This window comes from Thalassophryne amazonica, chromosome 17 (assembly GCF_902500255.1).
Source record: "Thalassophryne amazonica chromosome 17, fThaAma1.1, whole genome shotgun sequence".
Lineage (NCBI taxonomy): Eukaryota > Metazoa > Chordata > Actinopteri > Batrachoidiformes > Batrachoididae > Thalassophryne > Thalassophryne amazonica.
The window spans coordinates 46,399,531-46,425,320 of record NC_047119.1 but is presented as its reverse complement, the minus strand read 5'-3'; the positions used below and the strand labels follow the sequence as shown (position 1 = coordinate 46,425,320).

General features: G+C 40.6%; 1 long non-coding RNA gene across 1 annotated transcript in view; it reads left to right on the top strand.

Annotated features, from left to right (window-relative positions):
* The window catches only part of LOC117529768, a 482,119-nt gene that overhangs the window by 86,935 nt on the left and 369,394 nt on the right, over positions 1-25,790 (top strand). The gene's annotated exons all lie outside the window — the stretch shown is intronic.

Here is a 25,790-nt window from a genome sequence, read left to right as displayed (position 1 = left end):
CTAAAAAAAAAAGGATTTTTACTGTATGTTAAATGTTTTATTGCTGAAGTCACGTCTCATTAATTTTAAGTGATGTACATGTGTGGAAACAACATTTTTAATGGCTTTGACTCACCTGTATGACCTTGGGCTTCCTTCAGAGGTCTACCTCTTTTTCCTCCAGCAGAATGAAAAGGACAAACATTTCACTAAAGCACAGGGGGGAATAGGGGGACTGAGCACTTTGTCAGATCAGTTAATTGAGTATTTGGCCCAAAGCAGAAGTCATTTATAAGACCCCGCCTCCCTGCGGGCCAGCCCCATTGGCTCCCATTCCTATGCACCTGTCCAGCTGTGTGCTGCTGTGACATGTGGCTCTGTCACCCCTGTTCCTGCACCCTCCACACTGCCACCACATCTTCCTCATTCATCACTGCAGAGTGATGCTCGGGTTTAAGGTAAAGTGATGAAGATGCTTACAGGCCCACTGTGGACTCAGCAGGACCCTCCAGGCTAAAGTACCACGATCAATCAAAAGCCTTTCTGGGTCAAACTGTCCTTCTGGCCTGTGAAACAGAACCACAAGAGGACAGATAGCTACTGAAGACGCTTAAAGCTGCAGCTTTCTCCGGTAACCGACGCAATGTGGGGATATCATTTGGCCATATGGTCAACCGGTAACCACAATTTTGGAGCAATAAAGAGAGCATAAGTTGGTAATATTGCTGTAATAACATAATTGAATTACTTTGCAAACTGGTTACCAAAAGTTCTTTAAACAAAACAATGCTGTGGCAATGTAATTTAGCTTCATCGTAGTTTACTAACTACATAGGGATGGGGCCAAGTGGTTAGTCCATTTATTTCCAGAGAGGAAGGTTCTTGGTGCCAAGACACCCATCCAAAACGGCGTTTAGGGAAAAAAAACATCCAAAAAATCAGCATGCAGATCCACCTCAGATGTGCTGTGGCGACTCTGAGTGAAACAAGAGACAAGTTGGTAACAACATCAAGATAGAAACTTAATTGTTCCATATAAGATCGTAATATCAATCAATCAATCAATTTTTTTTATATAGCGCCAAATCACAACAAACAGTTGCCCCAAGGCGCTTTATATTGTAAGGCAAGGCCATACAATAATTATGTAAAACCCCAACGGTCAAAACGACCCCCTGTGAGCAAGCACTTGGCTACAGTGGGAAGGAAAAACTCCCTTTTAACAGGAAGAAACCTCCAGCAGAACCAGGCTCAGGGAGGGGCAGTCTTCTGCTGGGACTGGTTGGGGCTGAGGGAGAGAACCAGGAAAAAGACATGCTGTGGAGGGGAGCAGAGATCGATCACTAATGATTAAATGCAGAGTGGTGCATACAGAGCAAAAAGAGAAAGAAACAGTGCATCATGGGAACCCCCCAGCAGTCTACGTCTATAGCAGCATAACTAAGGGATGGTTCAGGGTCACCTGATCCAGCCCTAACTATAAGCTTTAGCAAAAAGGAAAGTTTTAAGCCTAATCTTAAAAGTAGAGAGGGTGTCTGTCTCCCTGATCTGAATTGGGAGCTGGTTCCACAGGAGAGGAGCCTGAAAGCTGAAGGCTCTGCCTCCCATTCTACTCTTACAAACCCTAGGAACTACAAGTAAGCCTGCAGTCTGAGAGCGAAGCGCTCTATTGGGGTGATATGGTACTACGAGGTCCCTAAGATAAGATGGGACCTGATTATTCAAAACCTTATAAGTAAGAAGAAGAATTTTAAATTCTATTCTAGAATTAACAGGAAGCCAATGAAGAGAGGCCAATATAGGTGAGATATGCTCTCTCCTTCTAGTCCCCGTCAGTACTCTAGCTGCAGCATTTTGAATTAACTGAAGGCTTTTTAGGGAACTTTTAGGACAACCTGATAATAATGAATTACAATAGTCCAGCCTAGAGGAAATAAATGCATGAATTAGTTTTTCAGCATCACTCTGAGACAAGACCTTTCTGATTTTAGAGATATTGCGTAAATGCAAAAAAGCAGTCCTACATATTTGTTTAATATGCGCTTTGAATGACATATCCTGATCAAAAATGACTCCAAGATTTCTCACAGTATTACTAGAGGTCAGGGTAATGCCATCCAGAGTAAGGAGTAATACAGCGTCATGAAAAAATGACACTGCCATCACATAAAGCACCACATTTTCGTGACAGGAGCACAAATTTATTTCATGACTAACATGAAATGCGGGGTGACACGCCAGGGTATGTGTGGGTTATGAGGGTTAGAAATGGTTTAAAAAAAAGCGTCACAAAAATGTGAGTCATTTCCAACCCAGTCTAACTTTTTTTCATGCTCCCATCACAAAATGATTCAAATTTTTGTGACTTTTTTTTTAAACTCACTATTACGAACCCTACTCCCACCCCCAAACCTATCCATAACCACCACCACCCCCATCCCCCGCCGCTTCACTTTTAATTTTGTGCAGCTGTCACAGAATGTATCTTCCTTTACGGAAATGTGGTGCTTTTTGTGAGAATATCACAAACCAATAGATTAATATATATTTTGTGCTGCTGAATCACGACATGCCAGGCCAAACCAGACCACCCAGAGAGAACCTACAAAAACATGGGGAGAACACACAAACTCCACACAGAAAGGCCACAGGTGGGAATCGAATCCATGACCTTCTTGCTGTGAGGCAACAGTGCTAACCACTAATCCAGCATGCTGCCGTCCTGTTTCTTGATGCGTTGAAAATCTGTTTAATATTTGTTGAATATGGCGGTTAAGGGGCCACCAATGTGTAATCAGAGTGATTCTCCCTGAATCCTTATAAGTGTCTCCTGCATTTAAACAGCTGTGGTTTTGCTGCACTCATGGAAATCATCTCCTGTTGCTTCATTTGCTTTCAGCCTCTGAGGCTGTTTTGGAATGAAGTGTTCCTCAAACATCTTGAGATTTTGATCCGGTCGTTGTCAAAATTGATCACGTCTTAGGTTTAATCTATTATAGTTGTATCGCCCTTATGCCCAGGATTAGTAACATGAAGCAGGAATCTGACTGAACGAACTGTTTGACTGCAGAAGTACTGCCTCCACCACCCGCAAGCAAATCAGTAGCGCTGCATCTATACAGTGTGTTAGTAGTTTAATCGACTGAGGCATCACACAGGAGCTCCAGAGATTTGTCTGTTTATATCTGTTGCAATGGTTTGGTTCTGACTCAAAGCTGATACTAAAGAAAAGTGCTCCACGATAACTGTTGAAAGCTAAAGCCCTCCACAACATGGTGTACATATTTTGTTAAGTAAAATATCTATTCAATGTAATTACTGGGGACAAGTTCAATGTAAGTGCTAGGACTAGGAAATGAATGGCCCATAATGAGTGACCACATCTTGAGATGTAGTCATTTTTACAAAATGGTCAAAATTGCTCACCACAAGCTAAAAGACTGATGGGGCTGATGATTATCAGCACTACTATCGTTCCTGAACATCTGCCCACCTGAGAAAAGCATCACCCTGCATTGAGAACTGTGGTCAGTCATCAATAAAAGACCAAACTCTTATCTGTTGAAATATGCCAGTTTGCTCTGTGTTTGAACTTGTTTTGAGTTGGTGGTAATAAAACAAGTAATTAAAATATATTACTGCATTTTTTATTTATATAATGAATGCAGTAACTGTGGGTTCACCATTCTGGTGTATTATTCTGGGATTTTTGGGTTTTGTGCTTTCTGCAGCGCTAACTCCTGTGCATTACATTCCTGTGTTGCTTTGTTACTTTTTATTTACTCCAAACGTCCTCAGTGTTATTCTCCATGTTATTTAATTCTAATTGTCTTTAGTTCCTGTGCACCAGTTTCTATGATCACATTCTCTTGCTCTCTCTCTGGTCTCTGGCTCCTCTGGTTCTTTCTGTTCCACAATTTCCTCATCTAGTCTTAATAGTTTGCAGGCATTTCCAATTTTTACTTGCTCCCACAGTATTTTAGTTACTCCCTCTGACCTTTTTAGTTTGCTGAAGTATCCCAGTTAGTTTCATAGTTTGGATTGTGATTGCTCCCTGTGATTTGCCAGCTTTGCTCTTGTGTCTACGCCTTTCTCTGTGCCTCTGTAGTTCTCCTGTGTTAATCAGAAACTTGCCTTACTACTGTGTACTCCTTTTTGTGTGTGTGTGTGTGTGTGTGTGTGTGTGTGTGTGTGTGTGTGTGTGTGTGTGTGTGTGTGTGTGTGTGTGTGTGTGTGTGTGTGTGTGTGTGTGTGTGTGTTTTTATACTCCTTTTCGGCTGAACCATTCTGGTCATAAATATCTTTCATGTGTTACATCAGTGCTGCAGCCAGTCTGCTATGTGCAAGTCTGATCCCATGAGATCTCAGAAGCTAAGCAGTGTGGGTCCTGAATCGTACTTGGATGGAAGACCTCTTCAGAAGACAAGGGGCTGTATATCTTTTGCTGAGTAAAATTGGAGTTGTGTCAAAGTGCATCTAGTGTCAAACTTGTGCCAAATACCAATGTGGCCCTGTACAAAAGTCTGGAGCTGCTGACATCTTACATCAGCACTTCTGTGTGCCATTGTGTACCTGCATTTGGGTTCAGTTAAGCACTTCCATGACAAAGTAATGAACAGCAACAGCTGTAGCATTGGTGGTTATTTCTGTCATTTGTCATAATGTGAAGTTGCACGTAACAGAAAGTAAAGATACGTGCATGTACATATTAAGTTGTATCAGCAGGAGAAATGAATAGAGCACATGTAAACTGAAGGAAAGGTCAAAAGTGAAAGGCTGAGTCATCACTAAAAAGTTTTAGGAAAACCAAGGATGCAAGTTAACATTTATGAAAGTAATGCCTGTTTGTTTCCAGTCGATGTTGCATACTTTTCTTTCTGCCGTATTTTTCTTTCCCCCATGCAGAACCTCGGAAAACTGAGCATGATACACCACATATCAATATTTCCCCTTCTCAAAACATATCTGTGCATGTAATTGCTTATGAAATTCAGTATATTCTATATTAAAATTAAATAAAATGAAAATCTTTTCCCTTCTATTTTCAGCATGCAATCTTTTTCTCCCAAGGAAGGGGAAAAAAATGTCTGACCTAATTGTTGTGAAATCTTTTCCCCCATTATCAGCATACCATCTTTTCCCTCCTAAAATACATGCAACAGCGTAGGAGGTCATCATGCTCAGTCTTCCGACTTACGGGTGTGCACAAAATGCGTGTTGGGGAAAGAAAAATATGTCAGAAAGGAAAAATCCGTGACACCGGCTGTCTTGCAAACACTGTAAGTGTTCACTCACCATATTTTGTGCCACACAGCAAACTTTGATTTTTTGAGTTGGAATTCTTTGGTATAAATTGCTATGGAAGATAATGAAGGATACTGTAACATATGTTGGAAGATTTCAGAGAGTGAATCTTGTGTAAAGAATGTGGTGTAAAACGATGAGGAGAGCCTTGAACAAACTGATGCTGAAAACCATTTCAACAAAAGAGCTGAATCCTCTTCCTAGCTTCCAACATCATTCAAAGAAATATATAAATACTGGCTCTTGTCTAAGTCAGCTTTATTAAATTTGTTATTACTGAGCAAAAGCTCCATCAGCACAAAGTTTCATATCTCATTAACGTTTATATTAGCAGATGTCTCTGAGTACGACAGCAGCAGGGAATGTGCCTGCAGAAGAAGAAAGGAGTCTTCTCTTTTTGAACCCCAAGGACCTGCCATCTAATGAAATACTGTCAGGGTCCAGTGAGTTTAGCTGCCTGCAGAAAGCTTTACAATGGAGAAAAGGCCAACACCCAGCACAAAGCAGGAAGCTGACAGCCACGCCAAATCCTCATACGCTTGCTCCACTTTGAAAAGCACTCGCAAATAGTAGGGAAAGAAACCTTGTGCATGCAAACAGAAATATGTGCCACTTCCTCCCAGCCACATTCATAATGTAATTCATGAAGAAACCTAAACTGCTGACAGTGCGCTCATTTCAGTACATGCATGTTGATGTGGAGTCTGGAGTCCCATAAGGTACAGTTCTGGGACCAGTCCTGTATTTGCTAGAAACAAATGACATGATGGAAGGCATAAATTCCCAAATTAATCTCTTTGCTGATGACTGCATCTGCTATAGGCAGATTACCAGTAAAGAGGACAAAGCAATACTCCAGTCTGAAATTGACAGGTTGGGATCCTAGACCCACAGGCGGGGCATGGGATTCTGGATAGTTAAATGTAATATGATGAAGCTAAGTAGGAAAACAGCAATCCTAAGAGGAAACCTTGGCCAAAGAGGCCATAAACTCAAATATGATTCAGCAGAATTTTCTGAGGCATGTGTGGTGCTTACCTTTCCTTTACTTTGTAAACCAAACCAAGATCAAGACAATGCAACAGATGGAGTTTTTGTTGGTCTTAAAAATGCTCATCCAAGTGACTTCTTTACTTTTAAAAGAAGTCCAGTTGTTGTATAGTTAACTTCTAAATGTATGTGTTATTGATATCTAGAAGTACCAGCAGTCATGTGGTTGATACCTTTGCAGGAGAACAAAGATCCAAGTCTTCAGGGTCCTTGTAGTTCCCCTCTCACTGTATGGTTGTGAGAGCTAGTCAGTGACTTAACTGGACGACTGGATATCACTGCTACATTTTGGATCTGTGGAATATTTTCTCTGTGTGTGCGATCGAGTGCATAGATGCCACAGTACTGAGGACTCCAACAGAACAAAAAGACCAAAGACACACCCATGTTTCACCTGGCTGATCCACACAGATGTTTACTTTCGAAAAGTGGGGGCAGATTGGTTGTCTGCCTGGGTGGTTACCATCCAGAACCCAGGGTGATTCTGTTGCATGGTGGATGTGCATCCAGCACTTGCTCCTACACTTTTCTTGACTTGTCAATTGACAAAGTTGATTCTAATCTAGTACTGATCCAGAATTAATCCATTTTTTACCACTTGGTTATTACCTGAGGCCATCAACTATGGCTGTCGAGTATTGCAAAGGCTTTGCGTCCATCTGTCTGTGCTCAGCATACTGTATGTCCAGTCCTATTACTGCCAGAGTTTTCAAATTTACAGGGAACATTCTTTTGACACAGATCTTGGACAAGTTAAAAAATGACTAATTTTGACCTATTTTAAGAGGTTAAAAAGTCACTTTCAGTTTCAATCTGTTCCGTTTGAGTGGCGGGGATGGCAGCCAATCATAGTAGAGCTGCACTGTGACATCATTGGCTGCTCTCTCCAAAACCACTTCATTTTATGTGTTTATATACATGTGTCTCATATATTATGTAAAAGCTTGAGAGAAATAAACACTTCTAAAACTGAAAATGCTGTTTTTGGAACCTAATAACACCTCTGAACTTATTATTTCACAGATGTTAGCATGGTGACATCACAGACTGGTAGCTAGCTGCAAAACTCTGTTTTGTTTGTGTGTAAATACAACTTCTTTCTCATATATTATATAAAAGCAAGCGAGAAATAAACACTTCTAAAACTGAAAATGCTGTTTTTGTAACCTGATAACACCTCCGCAGTCATTTACAAGACATTTTATGGATGTTAGCATGCACGCTAACTTCCGCTAACTTCATATGGAGTTAAATTTGTCTCATTGATACCTGCAAATGCACAGGGGGTGATCTATAAATATTTGTTGATTTGCACAACTTCTGCTCTTGCACAACTGCAGATTATAAAGCACACAATGCTCATATGGCTAAAGGTATTTCGTTATATTTCTGGATTCTTGCAAAACCCCAAAATGCTAATTATTCAGTTTACCTCTTTAAAAAGGGAATTACTGAAGGTATGATTAAATAGAGAAAATATTCCTGAACCCCAGAGGATTAAGGACAGCCATAGGATAAGGAAAACTTATATTTAGAAAATGACTCAACGCTCATCAAGGGGCTCTGCATCAGTCTTGTTTTTGTTAAAATGCTCCAAACAAGTCAAATTACCATCTTGAACCAGAATGGCTCCAGTTCTGCTTTGGTAGAAATGATAAATCTGACTGTGCTGTCGCTGTGCAGGACCTTTCACATAAGAAATGCACCTTAAAATTCTTTGAACGACAGTTTGAACAATAAATGCGAACATTTCACATTTCCAAAAGGAAGTTCAAAATTACTACCAGACCCTGAATGTGGAAATATCCCCAAACTATTTTAGGACTTAAGTCACACGAAAGACTCTTCGGTGTTAACGAGTACTCGTTATGTAGCCGTCTCAGTATGAAAGGACTGGTGGCTGTTGGTATCTGTCGAAATGAAATTATTCCAAAAAGTGCAGTCTGTGATATCAACAGGGCTGAATTTCAGGAGCTTCACGCCTCACACAGACTTCTGCAGCTAATTAAATATGAAACTGAGACAGTCAGGGATCGGCGGAGACTGTAGGGGGAATCAACCTGCAGCGGGTGGAATGGAGAAAAGATGGCAGTGTCATAAAAGAGAGGAGAAAAGATTAAGTTGTGTTATTTATAACCAGCCTTTAATCAGCTGCGATTATCAGCGCGGCATTTTACATTCTCATTAAAGACGAGCTTTACACTGAGATGGTCGAGGCCACTGTTGTAGCAGTTTGTCTTTGTGACAGCGAGAAAACATCACCTCCACTCATCCTCGTGACCATTAACCCGTTTTTCGGTTCCAGCTTTGAGCTGATTAGAGAACGGTGCAGTGTCAGGCCACCTGTGGTGCAATCAGTTTCACGGTGGCTCGGTGAGAACACCACAAAGGAGGCAGACATGAAAGCTGTTGATTCGCCCTCGGAGGAAGGATGATTGTGCCGTTCGCTCACACTTTCTCCTCAAATACTGTTTGGGATGCTTTATGCTGGAAATGTGTCTGAAATGAGAGGAATTCTCATGAAATAAAACATAGAAATGTGCCCGTCTGGAAGTCTGATAATGGACCAACATAAACTAGTATGATGTCTGGAGAGAATTTGCCTTGGCCAAGAAAAAAAAGATGTTTGCAGAGAATTTGCCTTGGCCAAGAATGAAAACAAAAAACAATAAAGTAAAAGGTAATTCATCTTGAGTCAGATTTTAAATGCCATCTGTTCCTAAGATGTACTCTGAAGCCTTGAAGTTTCTTTCTCCATTTACTGCACAAGTTTTAAAACTTAAGAAAGAAAATCTCTCTCACATCTTCAAATGCTTAGTCCAATTAAGAGTCGCTGGGGGCTGGCGGTCATAGAATGTAAGGCAGGGTACACGCTGGACAGGACGCCCGTGTGTTGCAGGGCGATGTATAGACAAACACATTCACACCCACACACACACCTATGGACAATTTAAAGTTTCCAATCTACCTAACCTGCGTGTCTTTGAAAGTGGGAGGAAGCCAGAGCACCTGGAGGGAACCCACACAAACACTGGGAGAACATGCAAACTCTACACAGAAAAGCCACAGGTGGGAATCAAACCCATGACCTTCTTGCTGTGAGGCAACAGTGCTAACCACTAAGCCACCCTGCTGCCCCCCCAAAAAAAATCTTTTATACACAGTCATAGAAAGTACTGTACAGTAAAACCATTTTTTTTTTTACCACTAATACTTCGATGAAACATAAACATGTCAGTTGGAACACTGACAATTTTAATATGTGTAATTAGCCAATATTTTAGAAGTTCTTTTTACTACGAATGACAAGTGTGGCAAATAGTGGAATCACCAAAACATACTGTAGGCAGGTTTCCATCACACTTGAAATTGCACAGTTTCAAGATGTGAATTGAAAATTGGTTTATAGTGCAGCAGATAAATCTAAGAATCATTCAGTTGAAGATACAAACACCAATTTTGGTATAAATACTTATGAAAAGTACTTTTCTTCAATGAAGCAGTAAGCCACATAAGTTTAATTTTTGGGAGATATATGTTGAAGTCACCATCATCTGGTCAAAGGTTCATTCTGGAAGTTTGCAGTCTTCATCCACTGATATGGGATCAAAACAAACTATATCACAGAGAATCTCTCTGTGTGCTTCCCTTACCTGGTTTAGCCTGCAAGTCACCGTGGTTTACTGGAGTGTGGCCCATCTCTGTGCACAAGTAACTACTTGGACCCATATGTAAAAGGCTGTTCTCATGAAGTGCTCACACATGGCACGCATCACTCTAAAACCCATTATTTTCAATGAACAGCGTCGTGCAACAGCTGTGTTGCAGCGCAACAAGTTTAAGCGAGCTTATGCAAAGCTCTGCTGTGAGCGCGCACCAGTTTGACGTCACACTCACCAAGGTCAAAGTTCAACTCAATCCAACTTTCACTGCTGCACACTGAAACGAAGCATCAGCCCCAAGCACGGAGGACAACAGAGTGCAGAAATGTGTCAGAGGAGGATCAGAACTGCTAATGTACGAAGTCTGTTAGAAAAGAATCCGACCTTTTTATTTTTTTCAAAAACCTGATGGATTTGAATCACGTGTGCTTGCATGAGCAAACCTTGAACCTTCGTGTGCATGCGTGAATTTTTTCACACCTGTCAATTGGGTCATTTGCTGGTAAGCAGCCTTTGTGTGAGGATGTGTCGTGCGCTCTGCGTTTTTTCATTCCAAGGAAAAAGACGGAACGACTGGAGCAGCGCGACTGCATCAAATTTTGCCAAAAACTGGACGACAGCCAGGTGGAAGCCATTCGGATTATTCAGACGGCTTTCGGTGACGATGCTATGGGCATCACACAGATTAAGGAGCGATACAACCAGTTTAAAGACGTCCGCACAATGGTGGAGAGCGCGCCACGCTCCGGTCGGCCATCAACATGCTGAAATGACCAGATCATTTCCAAAGTGAATGCTGTGGTGATGCGGGGCCGTCGTGTGACTATCCGAGAAATTGCAGAAGAGGTGGACATCAGCACTTTTTCGGCACATTCCACTGTGACAGAAGATTTGGCCATAAATTCATGCCGATGGCTTCGGCACAAAGCTGACGGAGCAAAAGTGCCACCGTGTTGAAGCCACACAGGACATGTTGTGACATGCTCACCTCTTCTACCATTTCTCGGATAGTCACACGACTGAAAAGCCACCGAAAGCTGTCTGAATCTTCCGAATGGTGGAAGAGGTGGGCATCATTTTTCGGAGTCCAGCATGTCCTGTGAGACTTCAACACAGGAGGCGCTTTTGCTCCATTAGCAGCTTCATGCCGAAGCCATCGGCATGAATTTCGCTGCCACTCTTTTCATGGCCAAATCTTCTGTCACAGTGGAATGTGCCGAAAAAGTGCTGATGTCCACCTCTTCCACAATTTCTCGGACAGTCACACGACAGTCCCACATCACCACAGCATTCAGGTTGGAAATGATCTGGTCATTTCAGCATGTTAATGGCCGCCCGGAGCGCGGCTCGCTCTCCACTGTTGTGCGGAGGTCTTTAAACCAGTTGTACTGCTCCTTAATCTGTGTGATGCCCATAGGATCGTCACCGAAAGCCGTCTGAATAATCCGAATGGTTTCCACCTGGCTGTCGCCCAGTTTCTGGCAAAATTTGATGCAGTCGCGCTGCTCCAGTTGTTCCGTCTTTTTCCTTGGAATGAAAAAACGCAGAGCGCACGACACACACCTCACACAAAGGCTACTTACCAGGAAGTGACGCAATCGACAGGCATGAAAAAATTCACGCATGCGCACGAAGGTTCAAGGTTGACTCATGCAAGCACACGTGATTCAAATCCATCAGGTTTTTGAAAAAAAAATAAAAAGGTTGGATACTTTTCTAACAGACCTCATATACACAGCAGCTTTCTCAAGAAAATCCTTCACTTTTTTTAACCCAAGATTTATTTGATTTCTGTACATTTTGAAGCTAAACATTTCTTAGATCAGAAAACCTTTGTAATTAATATAATTTGACTTAAAAAAATATGTGATTATTTAGAAATCTTTCACGTTCATTTGTAAATTTAAACCATACCTTATCAGATGAAGTCATTTCTTGATTAACATGATAATGAATCTTGGACATTTATTTATAGACAAATAAAATAGCATGAAATGTAATGTGTACATTTTTAAGTCTGGTAGATTCATTAAATCATATCAGCATTTCAACCAGGAAAAAGACACCGTAAATAAATAGAAATATTTATTATAAACGCTACAGGAGATGATGTAACAATTACTGCAGTGTGTCTGTTAAAGATGAATGTATATTTTCAATGGTCACAATTCATTTCAATATTTAATTATGTCCTCATTGACTATGTGATTCCTTAGTGATGTAATCACTACAGAGTAATTACTAAAATATTAATTTCACTAGAAACAAGGCTTCTACCTGTGCAGGTGTCTTATTAAGTGATGTCATGCTTCTGCCCATGATGGATTCATGTCCTAGGTTTTGGGTTCTCCAGGTTCTCAATCTTCAGTGTTTTATTTATGTTATGTCTGGTCAGTTATGACTGGTTTTGTTTCATTTAGTCTTTGTGTATCCTTTCTTTGCCACATATTTAGTTTTGCTTTATTGTTTATTATTTGCTTTCACTCTTGGTTCCTTATGTTGCTTTAGTCTTAGTTTAACTCTGTTTATCACATTTATCGTATATTTATACTTTTGTCACAGGTTTTGGTTATCATTTATCTTCGTGTTTCTTATCTGATTATGTTCCATTTGTTATTTATTGTTTTCTGTTTATCAGTTATCTTGTTTTATTTATTGCATTATTCTGTAGTCATCAAGTCTGTTTATTCTCTGTTATACCAGTTTGTTTGTTTTGTCTTAATCATCTTTGCACTATTGGTTTTTCAGCCATTGAGTTATCTTGCCCCAGTTCACTTTGCTTTTGCCTCACTGTACTCTCTTGCACTTACCTTTGTCTTTCCCGGTCACACCACCTTTCAGCACCTTCTGCAACCAGCTCCTCATTTCTCACCCTGATTATTCCACTGGTACTTAAGCCCTCACAGTCCCTCGCCAGATTGTTGATGTCATGTCACCTACCAGCCTCCGTCCCGTTCCTTAGTTTTGTCCTGCTTGTCGATATTTTGACCTTGCCTGTTTTTGACCTCAAGTTTGTCTTCCTCTGATAGCCCTAACACTGTGTATTTTGACCTGTACCTGTTTTTTGACTACGCCTCAGTCTCTCGTCTGTCTGCTATCTCTGGCACGCTGTTTTACCACATGTGTACCAACCACCTGCCTGTCGTACCCCTTAAACCCCTTTTGATCTCTATCAGTCGTGTGAGTTTGCAGTTGTGTCCATACAGTTTGTGCCATGACTGATAAGTGAACTTTGACTTCATGGACATGTTAATGATTCATTCATTTAATGTTAAAATATAAAAGGAAACAGCTTTATCAAATAATAAAATTGTTACTCTTTAAAGAGCCTTTGTTTTATTTAGAAGTGTTGAGGCAGGTATGAGGTTTCAGAGATGACAGGTGAGCTGGACTCTGAGGACATTGAACCAGATGAAAGTCTCCTCTACAGCTTCAAGCTCTTGGAGTTTTTGGATACACTTTCCTCTCATTTTGTAGAGCTGAGATGTTCGCTTCTTCTGTTTGGACTTCAGGATTTGGTGTTCAGCTCCATCACTGGAAGTTTTTAAATGCAACTGTTCTCTGCACAGCAAATATAGAAATGTTCCTGATGTGGGACAAGTGAAGAAATATATTTCTTAAAACATAAAGAAAGACAAAAACAGTGCTGTTTATATACACTCAACAAAAATATAAACGCAACACTTTTGGTTTTGCTCCCATTTTGTATGAGATGAACTCAAAGATCTAAAACTTTTTCCACATACACAATATCACCATTTCCCTCAAATATTGTTCACAAACCAATCTAAATCTGTGATAGTGAGCACTTCTCCTTTGCTGAGATAATCCATCCCACCTCACAGGTGTGCCATATCAAGATGCTGATTAGACACCATGATTAGTGCACAGGTGTGCCTTAGACTGCCCACAATAAAAGGCCACTCTGAAAGGTGCAGTTTTATCACACAGCACAATGCCACAGATGTCGCAAGATTTGAGGGAGCATGCAATTGGCATGCTGACAGCAGGAATGTCAACCAGAGCTGTTGCTCGTGTATTTAATGTTCATTTCTCTACCATAAGCCGTCTCCAAAGGTGTTTCAGAGAATTTGGCAGTACATCCAACCAGCCTCACAACCGCAGACCACGTGTAACCACACCAGCCCAGGACCTCCACATCCAGCATGTTCACCTCCAAGATCGTCTGAGACCAGCCACTCGGACAGCTGCTGAAACAATCGGTTTGCATAACCAAAGAATTTCTGCACAAACTGTCAGAAACCGTCTCAGGGAAGCTCATCTGCATGCTCATCGTCCTCATTGGGGGCTCGACCTGACTCCAGTTTGTCGTCGTAACCGACTTGAGTGGGCAAATGCTCACATTCGCTGGCGTTTGGCACGTTGGAGAGGTGTTCTCTTCACGGATGAATCCCGGTTCACACTGTCCAGGGCAGATGGCAGACAGCATGTGTGGCGTCGTGTGGGTGATATATATATATATATATATATATATATATTTTTTTTTTTTTTTTAACTGTCTGATGACTAGATAAAGAAAAATTAATGAAATGATTTAAGTTATTTAATATTGAGACTGTTCTTGCTGTCAGAGCAGTAACAATAAAAAAAAAACTATTGTGTAGATTTATTTGATAAAAATAAAAATTGAACAATTTACAAATACAAAACAGTCAGTTCAACTGAGTGACTGACAAAAATACATATTTCCATTCGCCCTATTGACGTTTCAAATGCCGCTAAACCTCGGAGAAGTCGCTGCGAGATCTCAGTAACATTGAGAACTGCATTGAATCTGATCACGCTGCACTTTAACCGCTGCACACGGACAACACCATTAACATCGTAACATAAAACTATTTTTATATTGTGCCTAAAACTCTAATGAGTATATTCTCTGGGTTTATAGATGTTGTTATTGCATTTGTTTTACGTAAACGTGAGAATCACAGTCTGTCTCTCCGTTATTTTCAATGGGAGCTGCTGTGAGCTCCGCTCGCTTCCTGATCATGTCGTTCTAGGGGAATTGAAATTTGCTCTTTAATGTCTTGATTATTGTTCTTTACAACACTGTTTGTCCTCTTTGTTCCAGACTAATATATGTGTAATATGTCTGAAATTCGGTTTGCGTTTATTAAATTCCATGCAGATTAAATGTAGCAGACACGGATTATTTGTTAGAATTGTTTTAGCAAGTTTTCAGGGTATCATGCATGCAGTTTCTTATTAACGTGACAAAAAGCATAAAAAATACATTTTTGTAGTATAATATTAATTTACAATTGTCATCATGTGGATTTTCTCCATGTCTGACTGCAGCGACTCTGGCACGCAAAGTATTATGGGATACATCAATAGGGCGAATGCACTATCTTGTCGAAATGGCTGCCATCTTGAAAATGAAAGTGGCTGTAGGCTTTTTTTTTTGCAAAAAATAGACCAAGAAGTACCATTGTGCCAAATTTATGTTTGTATTACAAAATGAAAGATTCCTAAGATACATGTATGTATCTGCTGCACTATTAGTGAAAAAAAAAAGTTAATTATTGCATAAAGTTTTTACACTCGCATGTTTTTTTTTTGTTTTTTTTGTTTTTTTTTACAGTTGACTAATAAAAAGCCTTATTTTGTACACCAGTGGAAACACTTTTTCTTCTTTTACAAGTTAAAAGATGTTGAGTCACATGACCTTCTAAAATACATGGCACATTGAACAGGAACCAAGAAAATCCTACTAATAAAAGACATATCATGATATAAATATGTGTTAACTGAGACTGTTGCCAGGTCTGCTTGTTATAACGAATATTTTATTTCATGTTTATGTGTTCATAAAGGTTTTTTTTTTTAAGTATTTCTTGATTTAGATTTTTGTCTTGTTGGTATTTTCTAATCTGCACTTATCCTACATCCACATTTTAATAAATTATGTAAGCAACTAAACATCTAATGAGTTTCGGTACATTTTTTTGATGTAATATGAAGAATGTATTACTGCCTAAATGAATAAACAAAAGTCATAATAAAGATAAATGTGTAGCCTTTGCAAATTTGTGGATATATGGGGGAAAAATTAGTGTTGCAAAATTATTGATGACCACTTGAATTTCATCAACTTCTAACATCACTGGGAGAAACTTTGAATATAATCCTCTAATAACTGAAGAAAGCACCAACTTTCCCGGAGGTTGCTTTTTTTTTTGGCAATGTTGACTTCCATGCATGTGGCCATAACAGTACAAATTCTTCGAAGTGCATGAAACTATTTCTGGAGACCTCAGGCACCCAAATAAATGCAGTGTAACCACAGATGGGATCTATCAGTTAGACCTTGTTACAGCGGGAAACAAAGAAAAAGCAGCGATGTGGTGCAGACGCTTTTCTCTGACACATATTACACTAAGAAAAATGCTGAGGGTCTCGCTGGTCAAAGATAGTGTTTGCTGAGTTGCAGGGGAGAAGCTTTTTTTCAGTCCAGACTGTACCAGATATGCAAAATTGGATCAAGTTCAAAGCCCAAGAACGACAAGCATAGGCCATAATTTGGAGTGGTGTGATTAAGACTGCAACACGAGGCCCAGATGAGTAGATGAAAAGTGTTTGGTTTCTTCATCTCGCAGTCATCTTCGTTAGCAGGATTGTCTGGTCCACTGCATGGGATCATTAAGGATGGACTCAGAATGCATAAATCCCACGACGGCCTGCTGGAACAAGGAGGAGAAGTGACGGCGTGAGCTGCACTGCCTTAACAACGCGCACGCTTGAGATTTTCTACAAGTGTGTTTGTGTCACTGCAGCATCCAATGTGAGGGAAAACTGTGACTGGTTAAAATGAAGTGGAAAAATATTTCACACTGTAGATGTACACTGAGCACTCTTGGGCTTTTATACATTGTAACTAGTGTGTGGGATCCACAGTTTAAGTAGTGTTTATAAAACAGGGAGCTGACATTTTTCAAGGGTGGTAATACATTATGCAAAGTTTCTATAATGATTTTAACTGAAAATGCAGGAAATTAAAATGAGAAAGTTTTGTGAAGAATTGTATTTATGATTTGGCACATTTAGTTGACTAGTGCAGTGGCCGTAGGAAGTTTGTATTCCTATAGAAAATTGGGAGCTGAAGTAGATTTTTCATGGTTGGTCGTATGAGGCTGTGTTTGAAGGCGGGATGTACAATGAGGTGTACTTACTCTTACATAGTTTTAACAGACAAAGTGTACATTTCTTAAAGTCCCTTCACACATAACACAATTGAAGCCAGCTGGAGCACGGAGGAGGAATCGCATACCACTCGTGAAAAATCGAAGCCGCTCAAATGCCTCATCCAGCTGTCGCCACAACCATTCGCGCACACCAGCAGCCGGAAGACTGCGAGTGCCCATTTGACCTCCCTCTCAGCAGGTGTTGGCCAAATACCAGGTGCCACACATGAACATCCAACACTGCTTGCTGGGCACTTAGAAAAGGCAGGGCTATTCGCGCTTCTGTTACGATAGTGGAGTGCAGATGACCACATTCCGGCTGTCTGTGAAAACTGTCTAAGTGCAACACGAGTGTGGCATTGCCAAGCAACACACATGGGTGTGACTGTGCTGAACCCCCAACCACACACACACACACACACACACACACAAATGGCTTGTGGTGTGTGTTGTCATCATTGTCCCCCCAATACAAATGGCTTGTGGAGTGTGTCATCGTCATCCCCCAACACAAATGGCTTGTGGAGTGTGTCGTCATCATCCCCCAACACAAATGGCTTGTGGAGTGTGTCGTCGTCATCCCCCAACACAAATGGCTTGTGGAGTGTGTCGTCGCACTCCCCCAACACAAACACACACTGGCAGCTGTGGCTGAGGATCCCGGAGTCCATTTGCTGTCCAGCGCAGTGCGCTGGTGGACCAACTGACCGCTGTGTACTGCAACTCAGCTGGTGAACATGCAATGCACATGTACAGACACGATCACATGAGAAATGGCCAGCATCTGAGTGCGCGGCACGGTGTGAAATCAATGAGCCGGCCGAGCAGGCTGATGTCACTTCCACCACGTAAATTGTAGTTTACATGACAGATAGAAACAGTGGAAATAAAATAAAGCAAATAAGGGTAAAGGTGAACTCACATGAACTCATTCATGTGTGATCGCTTTGCTGTGGACATACAGCACCTGTCAGCTTTGGCCGACTGTCAGCTGGACCTGACCGTGCATGCAAGGTGTTAAATTAAAAACAGAGACATCAGACAGATGCACTACAAAAAATAATAAAACATACATAAAATAAAAATCACAGAACAAAGGAACAGAGAATGAGCCTTTTTTCTGTGAGATGACGACATCTGCAGATAAAGGTGGGCGTGTCCCTACAACCTGCAGCTGTTCAGATATCTGTGCTCCCAACTCATAGCTAGAGAACACCTGTAGTGGATTGTCGACTATGACCTCGTATAAGTTCACTGTCTGTCGCGGAGATCAGGTTGCTGTCCTCATATGGGAATAAATTAAAGCACATATCGCTTCAGCTGACCGCCGCGTCAGTGCACCGCTATGCTGGTGAATATTGTGCCGTGCAGAAAATCACTGAGGAGCATGTATCTGTGGGATTTCCCCACAATGTAATAATTAAAATACATATCACATTTGCAACTCTGCGACAGTGACTCTGTCCAAGGCAAATTTCTCCTTAGGGAGACAACTAAAGACACTTTGACTTTGACAATGCGGTCACCAGCGGATCAATGCGCGCTAAACATGCCATGCCGGCTGATGGGTTCATGACATGGGACTGGCTGTTAGTGACACGGAAGCCCGGCCGATGTCTTCATGAGATGAGCACATCAGGTAATTCATGTGAAAAACATAAAAGAGAGAATATTAATCCACGTCATTTCATTACTTCCTGGTGTACATCTCGGCGGAGGCTAAGTCCACTCTTTATAACAGGAATTAAGTATTATAAATTGTGGTGTGTTTTTATTTTTTTGCTCCACTGTTGTGTACGTGACTTTCTACATGCTTGCGCTGTGTTCATGCACGCAAACACGAGCGTGCACAAAACTGTCACCGCGGCATCGTTGCACGCCTGTCCGACTGTGTGATCCCCGGCCTCCTGACAGCAGGTGGAATGTTTGGTGGTTCCCCATTCAGTTCTTTGTTTGTGGATTTCGGCCGGTGTCTGCTTCTTTTGCCCAATTTCGTATTGTGTGTGAAGGGGCCCTTAAGACAGGATTGACATTGAGATACAAGACACTCAAATACAGTTATTTTAAATAAAAGATTGACATTCATCCAACATGGTCAGACATATATACACACATAGAGATATATGAAGGAATAAACACAAATTTATCAGTCAATCAATCAACATTATTTACAAAGCGCCTTACAGCTCCAGATGGTGTCCAAAGTCCTTAACAGTAACAACACAGATTTACAAAAATAAAACACGCATACAATAAATTTAAAACAGCACAGAAAAAGAGAACATGTCACCTCCCCACTAGGTGTTAAAAGCAAGCTTAAATAAATAAGTCTTTAACTTAGGGCCCCTTCACATACAGTATGAATAAAAATAATAAAATAAAAATCAGGGTGAATCATGGCAGAACAGCTCATATAAGCGAACCATGAAAACACTGAGCTTTAAAAAGTGCTAGGTCGGGAATAGTGTGTAAGTCGAGAGAGGTAGCTTGTTCCACACTTTGGGGCCAGCTACCGCAAAAGTACCATCACCCCAGAGTTTGTATTTTGACCTTGGAACATCTAAGTAAAGCTGGCCAGACCCCCGTAATGTCCTACTGTAAGTGCAGAGAGTTAAATTGTCAGACAGGTAAGGAGGTGCAAGACCATTAATAACTTTAAAAACAAACATAAAATCTTAAAATCAATTGTAAAATTAACTGGAAGCCAGTGGAGTGAGTACAAGACAGATGTAACATGCTCACAACTAAAAGTGTTTGTTAAAAGACCAGCAGCAGCATTCTCCACCAACTGGAGGTGTGCAAAAGAAGACTGGTTAATGCCAGCATAAAGTGCATTACAGTAATCAAGTCTAGAGGTGACAAAAGCATGAATGACCGTCTCAAAATCAAGTCTACTGAGGAAGTCCATTCACAAGCAAAGATGGAGCGAGAATCACCACTTTGTGAACAACTGCGTAAAAAAAAGTCCAAGTTTAAGAACAATACTTCTCAACGTTCAATTGCAAGGAATTTAGGGATTCCATCATTTAAAGTCAATAATATAATCAGAAGATTCAGAGAATCTGGAGAACATAAGCGGCAAGCCCAAAAGCTAACACTGAATGCCCGTGACCTTCGATCCCTCAGGTGGCACTGCATTAAAAACTGACATAATTGTGTAAAGGATCTTACCATATGGGCTCTGGAACGCTTCAGAAATCCATTGTCAGTTAACACAGTTCGCCGCTACATCTACAAATGCAAGTTAAAACTCAACCATGCAAAGCGAAAGCCATACATCAACAACATCCAGAAACGCCGCCACCTTCTCTGGGCCTGAGCTCATTTGAAATGGACACACACAAAGTGGAAAAGTGTGCTGTGGTCTGATGAGTCCATGTTTCAAATTGTTTTTGGAAATCATGGACATTGTGTCCTCCGGACAAAAGAGGAAAAAGACCATCCAGATTGTTACCAGTGCAAAGTTCAAAAGCCAGTGTCTGTGATGGTATGGGGGTGTATTAGTGCCCATGGCATGGGCAACTTACACATCTGTGATGGCACCATCAATGCTGAAAGGTACATCCAGGTTTTGGAGCAACACATGCTGCCATCCAAGCAACGTCTTTTTCAGGGATGTCCCTGCTTTTTTCAGCAAGACAACGCCAAGCCACATTCTGCACGTGTTACAACAGTGTGGCTTCATAGTAAAAGAGTGCGGGTACTAGACTGGCCTGCCTGCAGTCCAGACCTGTCACTCATTGAAAATGTGTGGTGCATTATGAAGCACAAAATAGGACAACGGAGACCCCAGACTGTTGAACAACTGAAGTTGTACATCAAGCAAGAATGGGAAAGAATTCCACCTGCAAAGCTTCAACAATTAGTGTCCTCAGTTCCCAAACGCTTATTGAGTGTTGTTAGAAGGAAAGGTGATGTAACACAGTGGTAAACATACCACTGTCCCAGCTTTTTTGAAACATGTTGCCGACATCCATTTCAAAACGAGCAAATATTTGCACAAAATCAATAAAGTTTATCAGTTTGCACATTAAATAACCTGTCTTTGTGGTGTATTCAAGTGAATATAGATTGAAGAGGATTTGTAAATTATTGTATTCTGTTTTTAATTTACATTTTACACAACGTCCCAATTCTAACATTTAAGGTAGAAATAAAATAAATTTTGCTCCAATACGAACATTCAAAAGCCACTTGGCACAAATTAAAGATATTTGATGGACACGTAGAGTTGATCATAAGGACTTTTTATGTAATTTGGGTCTATGTTTTGATTGATATGTTACATTATATTATTATTTGTATATAGTGTTTCATGTTGTTTTCAAAAATCAGTATTATTATCAATTATATGAAAATAAAAGGATTCCTATTAAACAGGTTTTTGGAAGAGACTCAGACAAAATTAAACAACATTTAGAATATTTAAAACAGCAAATCCCCAGTACCCCCAATTTCTGAACACAGTTGATTTAAACTTGAACTCACAGCAAATATAAGATTTTATTCAGCTTATGTACTTACTGAAATTCACTTTGTAGAAATTGTGCTAAATTTGTAGTTTTAGCAAAAAATGGATTATAGCTGTCTTCTCTGTGTTGTCAAGTTAAACTTGGCCGCAACAACCACTGACAGCATGCCTTTCAGAGTAAAAGTATTTGCTGGTATGGTGGCATTAAATGTTTTATTGTGAAATGGTGCAAGCAACATGAACTATCTGATGTTGTTTAACTTTGCTACTAGTAACTGAATTGACCAAATCTGTCACAAATGTACAAAGGTTTCAGGACAACCTACCTTTAATCTCAAACTGAGTCAAACACCTCACCTTTTTGTTTCACTCTGAGGAATTTCAGATAAATAATGTGAATTTCAACATGCTGGAAGAAAGCTGGCAACAGGCTGACGATGGCGCCTCAGAGTGCGGCGCGACACCCGCTCCGTGGGAAGTCCTTAAAGCCACAGTAAGACTCCATAATCTCTCATCAGCCGTTAAAATTTTCACCGAAAACCAACTGAATTTCTCGAATGGTGTCCACTTCGATCTGCCTCACAGGTTCTGAAAAAATTTTGATAAAGCAAAGCGCCAGTCTCTCAGCAAGTTGTTAGACAATGAATTCCGATGGGAGGGGTGGACCACTCCTCACTCAAAGCCTGCCCACAGGCGAATGACGTAACTGACAGGCGTGAAAAAACTCTTGCATGCCCACGAGGGTTCAAGCTTGTCTGATGTAATCGCACGTGATTCAAATCCATATAGTTTTTGAAAAAAATAAAAAGGTCCAATACTTTTCTCAGACCTCGTGTGTATATATATATATATATATATATATATATATATATATATATATATATATATATGTTTTCTGGGAGCAGCTCAGTTATACATGGACATGTTGAACACTTTTGTTCTTTTAAGGCAGACCTGGGCAAACTACGGCCCGGGGGCCACATGCGGCCCTTTGCATGTCTCTGTCTGGCCCTCATGAGGTCTGTGATTATTATTACATATATTAAAAATGTCAAGGTATATTTCAATATTTACATACATATTATTACAATAATAAAAATTACCTATAAAAGCTATTAAATAGGTAATTTGTAATGGGAGACAGCCGAGTTATCGATGGTGTGGCCCTCGGACATAATTCAGGTTCCCTATGTGGCCCCTTGTAAAAATTAATTGCCCACCCCTGTTTTAAGGTGTTCTGAAGAGTTGATAAGAGGCAAAAACTTACATATGTACATTATGGGCTCTTTTACATCAATAATGTGCTCACTTCAAACTGCTACAGTTCATGTCCATGTCCTTTAAGTGTGAGTTTTGGCCTTAAGGTCAGTTGTAGTGAGTTGCTTTGTGAAGAAACAGAAAATGATGGAGACATAGGTCACCATAAACTATTTGAAATCTGGTTTGTACCACGGATCCATTACCCAGCCAGGAAACCTCTCAGCAAATCTCTGTTCCCTACTCATCCACGTGCATGAACTCAAAAATAGTGTGAGAGATCACAAAACTTTATTTCATTTTACTAGCTGAGTATTTTTCCTCAATGTCAATTTTCCAAACCCAGCCAATGTTCCACTCTTATGCTGTAGTCACATTTTATGGTGTAAAATCGAGTCTTATTAAGTCCATTGTAGCAGAGTTGCTGCCAACTGCAGCAACAGACATTAAAGGATGACATGGGGAAAACAGCAATGTTAGGCACAAATTTTCTTAGCGTGAAGCAGAAGAAGAACACCCGTTCTTCTAAGAATAATTTCAGGAACTAGGGTTGTCTGCAAAATTGTTTTAGCTCCCTTCTCAAGACTTTTTATTGTCACTTTTGAGTGGATCTCTGGGTTGTTCCCTCACTTTAGCTAACAGCATCCAGAATGAATAACTGAGCTGGATAATAAAAAAGTAAATGTTGTGATGTTCAGACTGGAGTCCTTAACACAGAGACAAGGGCCACATGGTCCAAATGTCGAAGATGACGCTACCTCACAATGCCAGTGATACTCCTAATCGAGTCTCTTAGCAAGTGTTCATTTGGTACAGTACAAAGTCATTCCAGTGGTACCCAAGGATCCCTCAAAGTCACCTAGTACCAAAGATATCCAGTCGCCACCTTAGGTCCCCGGTTAGTGTCCAAGTCTCACAACCAGGACACCAAAGAGTTGGAGACTATGTTCACATGCAACGATATCTGTATTGTCAGTCACCTCTGTCCAGCAACCTCATGACTCCACAATCTCCTCCAAGGTGCCTCCCGATCTCAAAGGCTGAGGACCCAGAGACATGTATGTCACTACCCGCCGGTACACCACTGATGGCTGAGTCCAGGAAGTCACTAAAAGCATGAATCTTAGTCTTGAGGACCCCAGTAGCTGGAAGAGCCCAAGGGGATGACCACGTTTCTCCTGGATGTGGCAGATGGATGGTTATTTTAGAGATGTGGGAATGGACTGGTTGCCTGACTTGCTGTTTGCCCTCTGCGACCCAAGGTGGTACTGTTATGTTGTGGATCTGGTGCTGCGCTTTGTTCCCAGACTTCACACTTGACGTTCTGAAGTAGGTATCTAATCAACAACATGAATATCACAAAGTGTTGCATTAAATTACCTTAAAGAGAAGATGACTGAACTTGAGTGATCACCACAGGAGGTGTTTGTGTCTTCCAGCTTTATGAAGATGACTACATTAAACTGCACTTGTGACTATGCATTCCTTCAACCATCAAATACATATACACATTATGAATAAGTTGGAATTAATATTTTCAAAGTAAACAAATCCACAGCAGAGGCGTCTGGAGGCTACCCTCAGATATTGATTATAAGGTTACATCTGGGATTTGTGGAACGTGCTCACGGCAGCGAGGAGTCTAAATGGTAATTTACTGTAATGGGCACCAAGGGTGCTTCAAGGAAAAAAATAAAAATGTTAACCGTACACACATTACTCCACTCTGACTTCAAAGTCATGTGTAAGAATCATAAAAACATAAATCAGTAGAAGAGAAATCAAAGTGTGTTTCAGAGCAAACACTTCTGGTGAAATTAGACCTTGGTGTCCTTGGAAGTGACATATGTTCTGTGGAGAGTTCAAAAGGGCTGCAGCCTCATTTTTCTGGCTCATCTCACATGGCCCGACCTATTGTGTTCACCGCGTCCCACTTGCTGAATAAACAGGGCTTAAAGGCAGAAATGGGTCCAGTAGGACAGGTGTCTCCAAACTCTCTGCTAAGCCCCCTTTTTTTAATCAGTGGAAAAACTTCAATGTACATGCATTTTTGTTTTTGTTGTTTTGACTATTTAAACAATATTGGAAGCAGCAGGAAAAAAAAAGTGAAAGTATTTTCACCTTTGCTGTTTTTAAAACTGTTGATCTGACATCAGCACTTTATTTTAGGTCTTGAACCAATATTGGATTTAAATGCAAATGATAAATATGAGACTTTTTTTTTTCCAATTTCAATTTATTTTCATTTATATAGCGCCAAATCACAACAGAGTTGCCTCAAGGCGCTTCACACAAGCAAGGTCTAATATTACCAACCCCCAGAGCAGCAGTGGTAAGGAAAAACTCTGTCTGAGGAAGAAACCTCAAGCAGACCAGACTCAAAGGGGTGACACTCTGCTTGGGCCATGCTACAGACATAATTTACAGAACAATTCGCAAAACAAAATAGAAATGCTGTTGGTGCACAGGACAGGAGGATCTCCAGCACAAATACCACACCCATCTCTGGATGGAGCTGCACCTTAAACAGAGAGAAAAAAACAGAATCAGGCATCAGAAAGACAAGAAATACTGTATAATTTGCCAGCATTAAACAACAAGAAAAACAGGAAATACTAAGGTGATCGCCGGCCACTAGCCCTAAGCTTCACTAAAAGACCCAGAATTTAGGTAAAGTTGAGGCCATGGCATGCTCCGTTTACTAATAAAATGAATTAACAGTATAAAGTGTAGAACTATACTATGCCAGTATGTTAGCCATGCGAAAGGGAAAAGAAGTGCATCTTAAGTCTGGACTTGAAAGTCTCCACAGAACTTGACTGTTTTATTGATGCAGGGAGATCATTCCACAGAACAGGGGCA